The sequence below is a fragment of the Capsicum annuum genome, chromosome 6 (assembly GCF_002878395.1).
Source record: "Capsicum annuum cultivar UCD-10X-F1 chromosome 6, UCD10Xv1.1, whole genome shotgun sequence".
Classification (NCBI taxonomy): Eukaryota; Viridiplantae; Streptophyta; class Magnoliopsida; order Solanales; family Solanaceae; genus Capsicum; species Capsicum annuum.
Genome location: NC_061116.1, coordinates 115,877,538 through 115,889,916, shown reverse-complemented (window position 1 = coordinate 115,889,916; position 12,379 = coordinate 115,877,538). Strand labels below are relative to the sequence as shown.

General features: G+C 32.7%; 1 pseudogene; it reads left to right on the top strand.

The window, feature by feature from the left end:
* Window positions 1-9,061, top strand: part of LOC107874280 — a 32,539-nt pseudogene extending 23,478 nt beyond the window's left edge.
* Window positions 9,062-12,379: the final 3,318 nt, after the last annotated feature.

Sequence of the window (12,379 nt, the reverse complement as noted above, 5' to 3'; positions counted from 1 at the left end):
ATGATTTTTTATTTGATTTTTATGAATTTGAAGCATGAACTCATATCTTATGATGATTATTATGAAATCTTGATGTTTATGATTTGGAAAGATGAATTTACATGTGTGGAGATATAAAACATGAATCTTGAATGATATTTATCATGATTTTGATATTTGGATCGTGAATCCCTATTGGAAATTGTGTTTTTCTGAGAAAGTGTGTGTTATAAGCACGTTGATGTTGAATATTTGAGATATTTTGAATGATTTGACCTTTTGGTCTTGATGGAGTTGTTTTGAACTCGAGTGTGAAAGAAATCCATAACATGGTTGATTTTGATAGATGGGAAGCATGATGGCTCCCGATGTATATTTATATATTACAGAAATTATTTTGTTGTGGATTGTCTTTGAAATGATCTGAGCTAAGTCCGAGAAAAATCTTTAGCACCGAGTGGGAGGTATAAAGTGACCTTACTTCCCTAGAACTACGTGCCCCCGTAGGAGTAGGCCTGAGGCTGATTTATATAGTGATCACTAGTTTGTGTGGATTTGATATCAATAGTCCTACTCCGATGGCAAGGATAGGATAGCTCTCCCCAATGTGGGTTGTACGTTGGACTCCATGTAACTCACATGGTTTATGTGGGTTATAGAATCTCCCAGTGTGTGTTTCCTTGTGTTTATGGTGAATGGTGAAGTGATTTGAAAGTGGAATTGTGAAAGTTATTCTTTCGAAAGATTTAAATGATATTTAGATTATGAGAATTGATATTCTTGATGAACTGAAAGTGATTGACAAATTATATAATGAGTCACATGTGTTATTGTACTTATTTCATCCTCTCATGATTATGATGATTTTCTTTGGGCTATGTGAGTCTTTCATACATCCTGCATATTTCTTATAAATATTTATGATGATGATGTTTATACAACTGCATACACCCCCATATACTCAGTTCCTTTCCATGGTACTGACCCATATCTTCGGATGTGGGCTGCATTTTCTCAGAATATAGGTTCAGGTGCTCAGTTCCAGGTTCGACAGTGATTCTTCGAGCATGCTGTTCTACATCCTCTGTTGTGGTGAGTCCTCATGTTCTGAGCACGTGATGTCTGATGTTGGTTTCACAGAATTGTTTACATTTGATAACTGAGTATGAGTCAGTTAGGGCATGTCTCAATGGCTCGCTGGTTTTATTGATTTTCTTAGAGGCTTGTCAGACTAGTATAGATGTTGGGAGTTGACTAATAAGTCGTATTTTGTTATCTTTCTGAAATTCTTTTATTCTTGGATAATGATTACTCTATTAATATTTGAGGGTTATTTATGGAAACCCCGTTGATTTGTGTTGAACTGAATGAAAGTAACTCAAAGGGTTAGCTTGGGGCTACGAGTAGCCTCAAGCACTGTGTGACGCTCCGGGACCTATTTTTCCAGGCATTACACTAATCGGGTGTCAAATAAATCCTTAAAGCTTAGGAATTCAAAATCATAATTTCTAAGAATTTATCAAGAAATTGAAAGAATCTTACCATAAATTTGAAGGAAACCCATGGAATAATGGATAACCAAGCTCCCCAAATCATCTACAAGATTCAATCCCACTTTATCTCACACTTTAGGGTTTTAACTCTCCAAAGAATGGATAAAGAATAAGTAAAATTAAGCAAAAGGGGTCTTTTATACATAGACCAGGCATTCGAATTTTGCTATCGTGACCCATAGATTGCGATCACAATATATTAGCCTGCCAATACGAACCATAATCGCGACCTGGGTATCGTGATCACAACATTAGCCTAGAAAGGGTATCGCAATTGCGACACCTTATCTCACGTTTATGATGGCACCAAATTTTTGATGCACCAGTTTTTCTATGTCCGAAATGGACTTCGACCTAGAGTTAGAAATTCATTCGGAACCCCGTAAGCACAAACAAGCTATGAAACTATACCAAATTTGACATTATAGACTCGATGAAACCATCAAAAAATTCATACGAGGTCATTTTGACTAAATGTGGTGCCTAAACATATAATTCCATTATTTACAAAATTAGCCCTATAGCCCAAAATGAGTCTAGAAGCCTCAAAACTGAACCAAAGGTCCCCCAACCTAAAATTGATGTTCTAGAGCTGATAGCACTATCAGCATTCTTATTCAAAGTCATGTACTAGGATTTTTAGTTTGATACCAAATCTTAAACATCGAAAGCTCTAAAATATGGAAATGAGCCTAAAATCCAAATGAAATGTTCGATCATCAAACCAATAGTTTTGGTAAGTCATAAATGACTTGTAGCTACTATGGGCAAAGGCTTTAAATGCCGAAATTATAATCAAATCAAGGAATAACCTGGAGGATCATTTTATATCACCTATACGATAAAGGAGGACCAGGTCAGTATAGCACAATCCCTATACTGAACACAATGTCAGGTCTACTAGCATTAAGATATAATAATGAACTAATGATTCCTATATACATAGCTTTATTTACAAACGGACTAGGGTCATCCAAGTCTAGTTTTGAAGAAATGCGAATATGAGTATCAATAGGTTTTGCATCCTTCATATGGAATCGTTTCAACAACTCATGAATATACTTGTGCTGGAAAATAGTAGTGCCAATTACACTTTATTTTATCTGTAACCCAAAGAAGAAGTTGACCTCTCTCATCATAATCATCTCAAATTCACTGCTTGTCGATTTGGAAAACTTATCATGTAGGGCACTGATTGTGGATCAAAACTATGATTTCATCAACATAAACTTGAACAATGAATAGATTTCCTCCTTGCCTTCAAAAAAAAGTGTGTTGTTAATCTTTACTCTTTTGAAACCATTATCCAGTAAAAATTTTAACAGCCTTTCATACCAAGCCCTAGGGTCTTGCTTCAATCCATAAAGGGTCTTGTCCAACATGAACATATGGTTTGGAATGTCAACATCTTCAAATCCTGGAGGTTACTTCACATACACTTCTTCTTTTGAAATTCCATTTCAAAAGACCCTTTTCATATTAATTTAAAATAGTTTGAACTCCATATAGGAAGTAAAAACAATGAAATTTGAATATCTTCCATTCTAACCATGGAAGAAAATATTTCATCATAGTGTATTCCTTTCTCCTGATCATAACCTTACACCACTAGCATTGCCTTATTCATGATGGTGTTACTATGCTTATAAGCTTAGTTCTAATACACCCAGGTGGTCCATATGACAGTTTCATCTACAAGACTAGGGATCAATTGCCATACCTTACTTCTTTTAAACAAATTCAACTCTTCCTACATGGCATTTATCCAATCAGCATTCTTCGAGGCCTTCTCTACATTCTTGGACTCAACTTGAGATAAAAATACGGAGAAAGAATAGAATTTTATAGCTCAATTCCTATTTTACATTCTTGAATCTATAGAAGTGTGTAGATTATCAAGTTGAAATGAGGATTGATGCTTCTAGTTGGGTCTATGAGGGGTAGGCTGGTTTGATCTGAGACCAGCTCCCATAGAAGTGTTACCCTCAGGGGACTGGTGGCTTACTGAACTGGATTGAGGATTAGGATTTCATAAGAGGATTGAGATGAGCCAAGTTCCTGATAATCTAAGGAATCATCTTCATCTTCATGGGTTAAACATGGTACTTGGGAGTCTGCACCATCCTTAGTTCCTTTTTCTAACTTATTATCATTATCATTTGACTTCTCTAGATCATTCAGAATCTCTTCAAGATTTGTTTCATCATGATAATGACCTCGACTAGACCCTTTAACTTAATCAAACACAATATGTACACTCTTCTCTACACATTGAGTTTTCTTATTGTAAATTTAGTAGGATTTGTTGTTTGAGGAATACCTAATAAAGACTCATCCATCACTTCTTGGGTTGAATTTACTAAGATCATTCTTACCATTATTAAGCACAAAATATTTACAGACAAAAGGTTTGAAGTAACTCAGCTTGGACTTCTTTTTGGTCATGAGCTTATATGGATTCTTATCAAGAATGGACCTAATAAGACATCTATTGATCACATCATAGGCTATATTAACTGCTTTTGACCAGAAGTTTTATGTTATTCCTGTATCAATCAGTATAGTCCTAGCAATATCTACCAAGGTTCTATTTTTCCTCTCCATAATACTATTTTAGTGAGGTGTTCTAGGAGCTGAAAAGTTGTGATTCATTATATGATCATTACAAAATTAACTGTACTTTGCATTTTCAAATTTTGTTCCATGATCTGACCTAATCCTAGCAATCTTTTCATTGTATTTCACTTGTACCTACTTTGCAAAAGCTTTAAACACTGGGGAGGTTTCCTTCTTAGATCTCAAAAACATTTTTCAGATGAACCTTGAATCATCATCAACTACAACAAGAATATACTTCTTTCCCCCTTTACTTGTAACCTTGACAGGTCCACACAAGTCTATGTAAAGAAGTTATCGAGGTTTAGAAGTACTCACTTATTTCTTTGACTTGAAGCAGGACCTAGTGTGTTTTTCCTTCACACAGGCATCACACACTTTAGAACAGAAAAAATTCAACTTTGGCATTCTTTAAACTAAGTCCTTACTAACAAACTTATTTAGAAGAAAGTAGCTCACATGACCTAACCTTTTGTGCCACAATTCACCGGCATCTTATTGAACATTGAGACATGTAAGATTCTTGGAGTTGTAGGATCCTAAATCAACAACATACATATTCTTGTTCCTACATGCAATGAGCATAATTTGACCATTTTTTAGATAGGTAACTATGCACTTGTCTGACATAAACTTGAATTCATTTCCCTTATCACGGATTTGTGACATACCCAATAAACTGAATTTGAGTCCATCCACATAGTACACATCATCAATATCTTGATTCAAACATTTACCAACTATACCAACCCTATAATATAACCCTTTTGTCATCACCAAAGGAGATACTGCCCCTTCATGGGCCTTGAGCGAAAGGAAACCTTCAACTCTATCAGTCATATGCTTAGAACCACCATTATCCATGTACCACTGGTGCTTGTTTCCTCTTTCTCTACCCTGCAAACATAATCATTTATTAGCCTTGGGAACTTATTGAAATCTGAGTTCCTAATAGGATGACAAAGAAAAGATTAAATTCTTCTTGGTCCAAGCAACACACCACTACTTTTCTTTAATTCAGAAGATCTTCTCAACTTTTTAACCAAAACTAATCTTGAAGAGAAGGTGTCTTTGACATGACTATTTCTTCCACAATGCATGCACATGAGATTGTTCTTCACAAAAACACAGTTGCTACAACATACATTTGAACTTTAGAAGCCAAGACCAACTCTATTGTTTAATCCATAATTTGTAAGACTTGTCAGAACTTGAAAGGAAGTGGTCTATTTAAGAGCCCTTTCAAGTTTAGCTTTGTTCAAATCAGGTCTCTCTTGAGCTTAGAGTTCCTTTCCAAGGAAGCAGTTAGCTATAGATTGGCTTTTGTTTGCTTTTCTTCCAACTCAAACTGAATTTTGCTACCTTTACCCTGTACTTCATGACTAGACTTAGCTATTTGATTAAGTTTTTAATTCAATAATTTATTTTAAAAAGAGATATTGGTATCTTTCTTGCAATTTAGACAATTGTTCAATTGACTCGATATTTTCTATTATTCAATTAACTCAAAATTTTTTACTTCAAATTCATTAAAGGTTTTGTTCAATAAATCCTTTTTAGTAAGATCAGGAACATAATCTATCAAGACAGTGGCAAGGGACCTTAGCTCCTTAAGTAAATAATCTTTAAGATTTTCTTTTATTTCCAGAAGAGTTACCTTGTCATCTTCTTCATTAATGCCTCCAAGTCAAAGAGTGAATCATAAATCTAAACATCATCTTCAACAACTATCATTGAGATATCCTCTTACTTTTTTAATTTATCTAACTCACTGAAGGTATTTCCCCAAGTTGCAAGAGCTTGCTACACTACTCTGTCATCAACAACTCTTCTATTATATCTATTAGGGACTCGATCCTTCGTCTTCTCTCTATCTCCAACATTCTTGACATACTCCTTGTACTCAATCTTATGAAGGGGACAATATTTGATAAAATGACCATGTTTGCCACACTTGTGACATGTGTCATTGCCTTTGTTGTCCATGTTGTGCCTGTTTAAGCATCCTCTTCTTGGTATCCCACCATTCCTCCTTATAATCATGAGAAATATTTTGGTGATATAAGTTGTTTCTTCATTTTATTCACTATATTCTCTTTATGTAGACTTGAGCACCAAGTTCTTTTCTTTCTTCTACTCACCCTTTGCTTTATCTTGTTGTTTCTTGAGTTCTTAAGTCTTTAGGTTTCCTATCAACTTATTCATTATTAGGGTCTTTTAGTCCTTAGATTCAGATATGACATTAACCTTGCTTTTCCATGATTTGGGCAAATTACTAAGGATTTTATTAACCTATTTGGTAGGTTTGATTACCTCACCAAGGCAACGGAGTTCATTGGTAATAACAGTGAACTTGGTATGCATTTCTTGGATAGTTTTACCTTCCTTCATGGTGAAAGATTCAAATTGTGTAATCACCATATCTATCTTTGACTCTTTAACTTGACTCGTTCCCTAATGATCAGTTTGCAGATATTTTGATATTCCTTAGTTGTTTCACAAGTTGAGATCTTGTTGTATTCATCAGGACCAATTCCATACACAAGAGCTTTTTGGCTTTGAAAATTTTCTCTATCTTTATCCTATCAGCCTCATCATATTTCTTCTTTTTTTGGGAACATTTGAAGTAACATCACCCACTTTCACATGCTTAGTGGGAACAAAAGGCTCATCAATAATTATATCCCATAGTTTACAATCTTCAGCCATAGCGAAGTCGTGCATATGAGTTTTTCAGCCCTCATATTATTGTCCATTAAATCTTGATAGCCTAGTGGTTGATTCAACCTCTTTGAGATTTGGCGGTGCTATCAGTTAAATGATCCTTCCTAGGTATTAACCTTTTAGGAAGAACCTGCTCTGATACCAAATGAAGAAATATACAAATTCACTACTAACTTAGAAAACTGGTCCCAACTATCATGCTTAGTGATGAACAAGACTAAAAGTAAAATAAACATAAAGAACAATACACACAAACACAATCTTTTACATGGAAACCTCCATGCTCAACGGAGTAAAACCACGATCTACCTCGTAGGATATTCAACCACTTTACTATGTTCAAGCAACCTTGAATATAGACTTCATGGTTCAATAATTAACCTCTTAACCCTAATTCAACTTGTAATAACTCTATTACAAAAACTCTAACAACATAACTCTATTGCACAAACTGACATAGCTAACTCTAACTGAATCAGTACCAAGCTAACTCTATCTTCTATGTCAAGTAACTCTAAATGAAGCTTTCAACAACAAGAACACACTGAGAAAATGCCTGCTATTAATGGATAGGAGAAGTAGGCACAACGTTTACAAAACATAAAATAAAGGCTCAAATACAATAAGCGTTTGAGACACAAACAATGATTGAGCAGGTCTCTGTTGCAAGTAAGGCTTTGAATGATGAAATACTTTAAGAGAAGTTTGATGTTGTTAACATATGGAAGATTGGTTTCCTTGTTGTAGCATATTGCACATATATGAAATAATAAAACCTAGGACGTCTCTTATTAGTTGGGGTAAAAATGTTTTGCAGCCTTGCCACCAACTTTCTTCCAAAATGGTACTTTTCCAGTAGTAATGCTGACTGAGTGAAAGGGACATGAATACAATGAACCTGGTCCCTGAGCAGCTGCAGTTTTGTGATCAAAGGACTTTTATGAACCAAGTACCAAGTTAATATTTTGTCAATTATCAAAACTAAGGGCTTAATGGTACTTTAACTGAGTCCGTGGAGAATCAAACAGTTACTTTTTTAATTATGATTATTAAATATTTTCAAGTATTAACCATGCTCAACTTATACTACTATGTTTTAGAATACATATATAGATTAACATTTCAATTTTGTTTTTACTGACCACGGAACACCTCAATTTTCATTATAACCATCTAGATAGACACTTTAAGTTGGCACAGGTACATCTCGTGAATATCTTAATTTTGAAAATACACATCTAGATACTTTTAAGGGGTTGAATTCTAGATGTGCATTCTCAAATTCTATTGTTTAAGAGATGAATTAAAATCAAGTTAAGATATCTAGATGTGTATTTTTACAATTGAAATATTTAGTTATGACCTAGTTAAAGTGTCCATTTATATATTATGCTATTTTTAAATATTTAAAATTCATCTCAAAATAATAAAGAATTTTATATGTTCTAATTCATACTGAAAAAATAAGTATTTTGATTGTTCTTCTGAACTATTTCATATGAGTATGGTCGTGGTAGTACTAATTTCCTTTCGAATCAAGCATGTTGCGTTGGTTGTGTTTCAAAAGAAGTTATTCCATGTATAAAGAGGAATATGTTATATCATTCAAGGTTTGTTTTTTCTTTTTACTATTATTCTATTCTTAAGGAATTGTACAAATTGGGTGCAAGACAAATTGCATTTCTGGAAGTTCCACCATTAGGATGTTTGCCAGTGTGGAGAAAATTAGGTGGAGGTCCAGCTAGAATGCGTGTTGCTGAATACAATGAAGCAGCTCAATTGGCCAACACCAAAATCTTAAATGCCATTAATTTATTAGAACAAAAGTTTCCTCATCAATACAAGATCATGTTCAGCGATATCTTTTATTCTCTACTTAATTGCATAGCCAACCCTCAAAATATAATACATAATATTAATTTATATCTATAGAGTTCACATTTATTTTTTTATTTTATCAACTCACTTATATATATATATATATTTGATTGATGATAGAATTTGAAGAAGTAGAGAGAGGGTGTTATGGCTCAGAAAATATTGAGGTTGCTGCACTATGCAATAAATTTAGTGAAATATGTGAAGATGACACAAAATATTTATTTTTGAATAGTTTTCATCTTACTGAGAAAGGCTATCGAATTCTTGTAGATCATATAATCAAAAACTATACCAACAATTTCTTGTAAAAATGAAATTGATCAAGTTAATAAACTTTTGGATCAAAGGTTAAACCTAATTGCTTTTAGTTTGTCCACCATATATTTCATTTAAATATCTTAATTCCATTGATAAAGCTATGATTTAGTTTCATAACATGTGATTGTACACAGTAGCGAAGACAAAATTTTCATAAGGAGGTTCAAACAAAATAAGTAAACATGCTACTAGTATCCACAAATAAGCAGATTGGATCAAAGAAGATGAAATATATAAAATTTAATTTTACCAATGGCTAGTTATAAGTCTTCAACTTTACTAATTTATAGCCAAACATTTACGAGTATACATGTATATCACATTATGCTATCCTGGATTAATGAGAAACAAAACATTACCTTCCATAATTCTTTACGATTACAAAATAGGTAGTCCAAGTGTCCAACTCAGAAGGAGAGAATATTTCTAGAGCTTAAATGTAAAAAACCTGGAAGTTGCAGAGCCTAAAAGTTATTTCACTGGCATAAGACAAGTGATTATATGAAGATGTATCAAGTAACTAATGAATTCAATAAATGAAAGTCAGACCAAACCATCAGCTAATACAATCATTTAATGTATCTAATTAGATAAAATTTTATTATGGGAACAAACCTAATTAAAGGCAGATTCAAATGCTTCCATCTGCCACCCAATTTCAGTCCTCACAGTAGCATCAACCACCAAAATAACATATTTTTTCAAGTTACTAAGATCCACCCGCAACTTTCAAAACAATGGCTACAAAATGATACAAAAAATCAATAATAACATAAACCATTATATTCTAGTCAATATTATAAAACATAGTAACAATTTCACTACTTTACAAGGGGATTCATAAATTAAAAAAATCAAACCCATGAAGAAGCCTATCAAAACATAGTTTTGCTATTAAAAATGCAACTACATACATTATTACAATTGTACTCTATGAGGTATCATATATTGAAATATCTTAATAATATAATAATAAAAATATTATCAATTACATACTTTTATAAATAAGGCACCAAACAATCACTAAAAAAATCATCACTCATTCGGCTCTGCAAGTTATTTTTGATAATTTTTATTGTCAAAAAAGTTCTTTCAACGAATTCGGTGACAACTGGTAGAAGTAGAGCACGTTTCACTAAGTGGAATACTAGACGATAATTTGAATATTTCTTTGTCTTCACTAATATTTTGAAAAGATCACATAGCCCATTGAGATCGGAGAATCTTTTAGCAATAATTTAACCTGCAAGTTGATTTTCAAGATTACCCATATTAAATTCATCAAAGTCATTTGTATATAACTCAACCATTCTCATTATTCTTTTATTGTCAAAACTTAAAAATGAGTTAATTGAATTCAAACAAGCAGTTCCATAGAGCAAATCAATCGTTACCTCATCAAGACGATCATTGAGTTCTTGAAGTTTCCAATCAATAATATTATAAAATACTTCGATACGATAATGATGTAAGATTGTATAGCTAGCAAGTTTACATTGGTATCTAAGGAGCCAACATATAATTCTTCAAAGTTAGGTATCGAAATATCACGTTTGATACAAAATATAGATACCTTATCAATAACAGAATCTCATTCATTATCCTTTAAAACTTGCAACCTTATTTTTACTACTTCAACAAGTAGCATGGCATTTGCTATATCTTTCTTCTTTTTTATAAGAATTTATTAAGCTCATTTGTGATAGCGAAAATATTTATCATTAAATGCAACATGAAAGTAACCTTAAATGTTAGACAAGCTTCAAGATGAGATATTTCATGCATCAAGAACAAGTGATTCAAGAAGATCAATAATAAAATCAAAAATCAAAATAAAATTGCTAAATGATTTATAATGGGATCCCCAACTTGTATCACAAGCTCATGAAAGATCAAGTTGTTGATTCAAGTCCCTGCTGATAGTAACTTCACTCATATCTAATGCCTCTTGAATTTTTTCTTTTTAAGAATCTCAAAGTTCATTCATACGCTTAAAAGAAGATCCTAACACATTTAAAATATTTGAGACCAACACTATAAGCTTTTCCACTTCAATACACTCTTTTGAGACTCCAACAAGAGTTAATTGAAGTTGATAAGAAAATAATAGAAAGAATAAGCTGATTTGCATTCCTTTCTAACATTTTAAGACCATTGATCTAATCTTGCATATTACTTGACCCATCATAACATTGTCCACGCACCGCTGATAGACTCAAGAAATATTGAGCAAGTAAATTAACAACTGCTTCCTTTAGAGATAAAGTACTATTATCTTGAACATGAAAAATGCTAATAAGTTGCTCCATTATAAATTCCATTCTATCAATATATCAAAATACAATAATCATTTTCTATTTGCGGAACACATCAAAAGATTTATCAATTAGTAAAGCAAAGTAGTCACCATTTAATTTCTCAAGAATAGTTTAGTTGTCTCTAGTTTACATGCAGTCACAATATCTTTCTGATCATTGAAGAAGTGACTTGATCATCTAGAGAAACATATTCTAGCACATAGTCATGAATTATATCACACTTTTTTGCATATCATGAGAATATTTGAAGAAAGTTACCCCTGCAATGTAATGATTTAGATTCATCATGGCCTCAAAATGCAAATTTTTGAGTTATGAGAAGTCTTACTATATCAACCAACGTAATTAAGTGAATCAGATATCCCTTCTTAATTTAATTCAATTGCCTATCAAATTTAAATTGAATAGATTGTCATTGTCATAATAAATCTTGACATTTCTTATATGATTGATTGTGTATGCTATTTGGTAGACCAAGATGTTTTCCAAGACTCTTCTTTTTATGACAACTTCTAAATTCTATAGTTGAAAATACTTCACCTCCATCGTGATGAATTTTATTGTCTTTAAAAAGATAACAATACAAACAATAGATTGCATCTTTACTAACACTATACTCCAACCAATCATGATATACATCGTCAAACTATTCATGATTGAAATGATGCATTGATCGAGCAATATCTATTAGAGGATATTCATGAAGCTTCAAACGAGGTTGACAAGGACCATTTATGAGATATGTTCTTCTAATAGGATCATGATGTTTCGAAGGATACTTCAGTATTGAGATTCTTTCTCCAGGATCAAACTTTAAAGAACTCAAATCAAATTCTTGAGAATGAGGTACTAGTATTTCAAAATGGTTGACATTTTCTTCTTAATGAGATTGATTATGATTATTAGAGACTAAATTAGATTTTAGTATTATGGAGACTAAATTTGATTTTGAGATTGTGGTACAATATTTCTCCACCGAATGTTGAGACA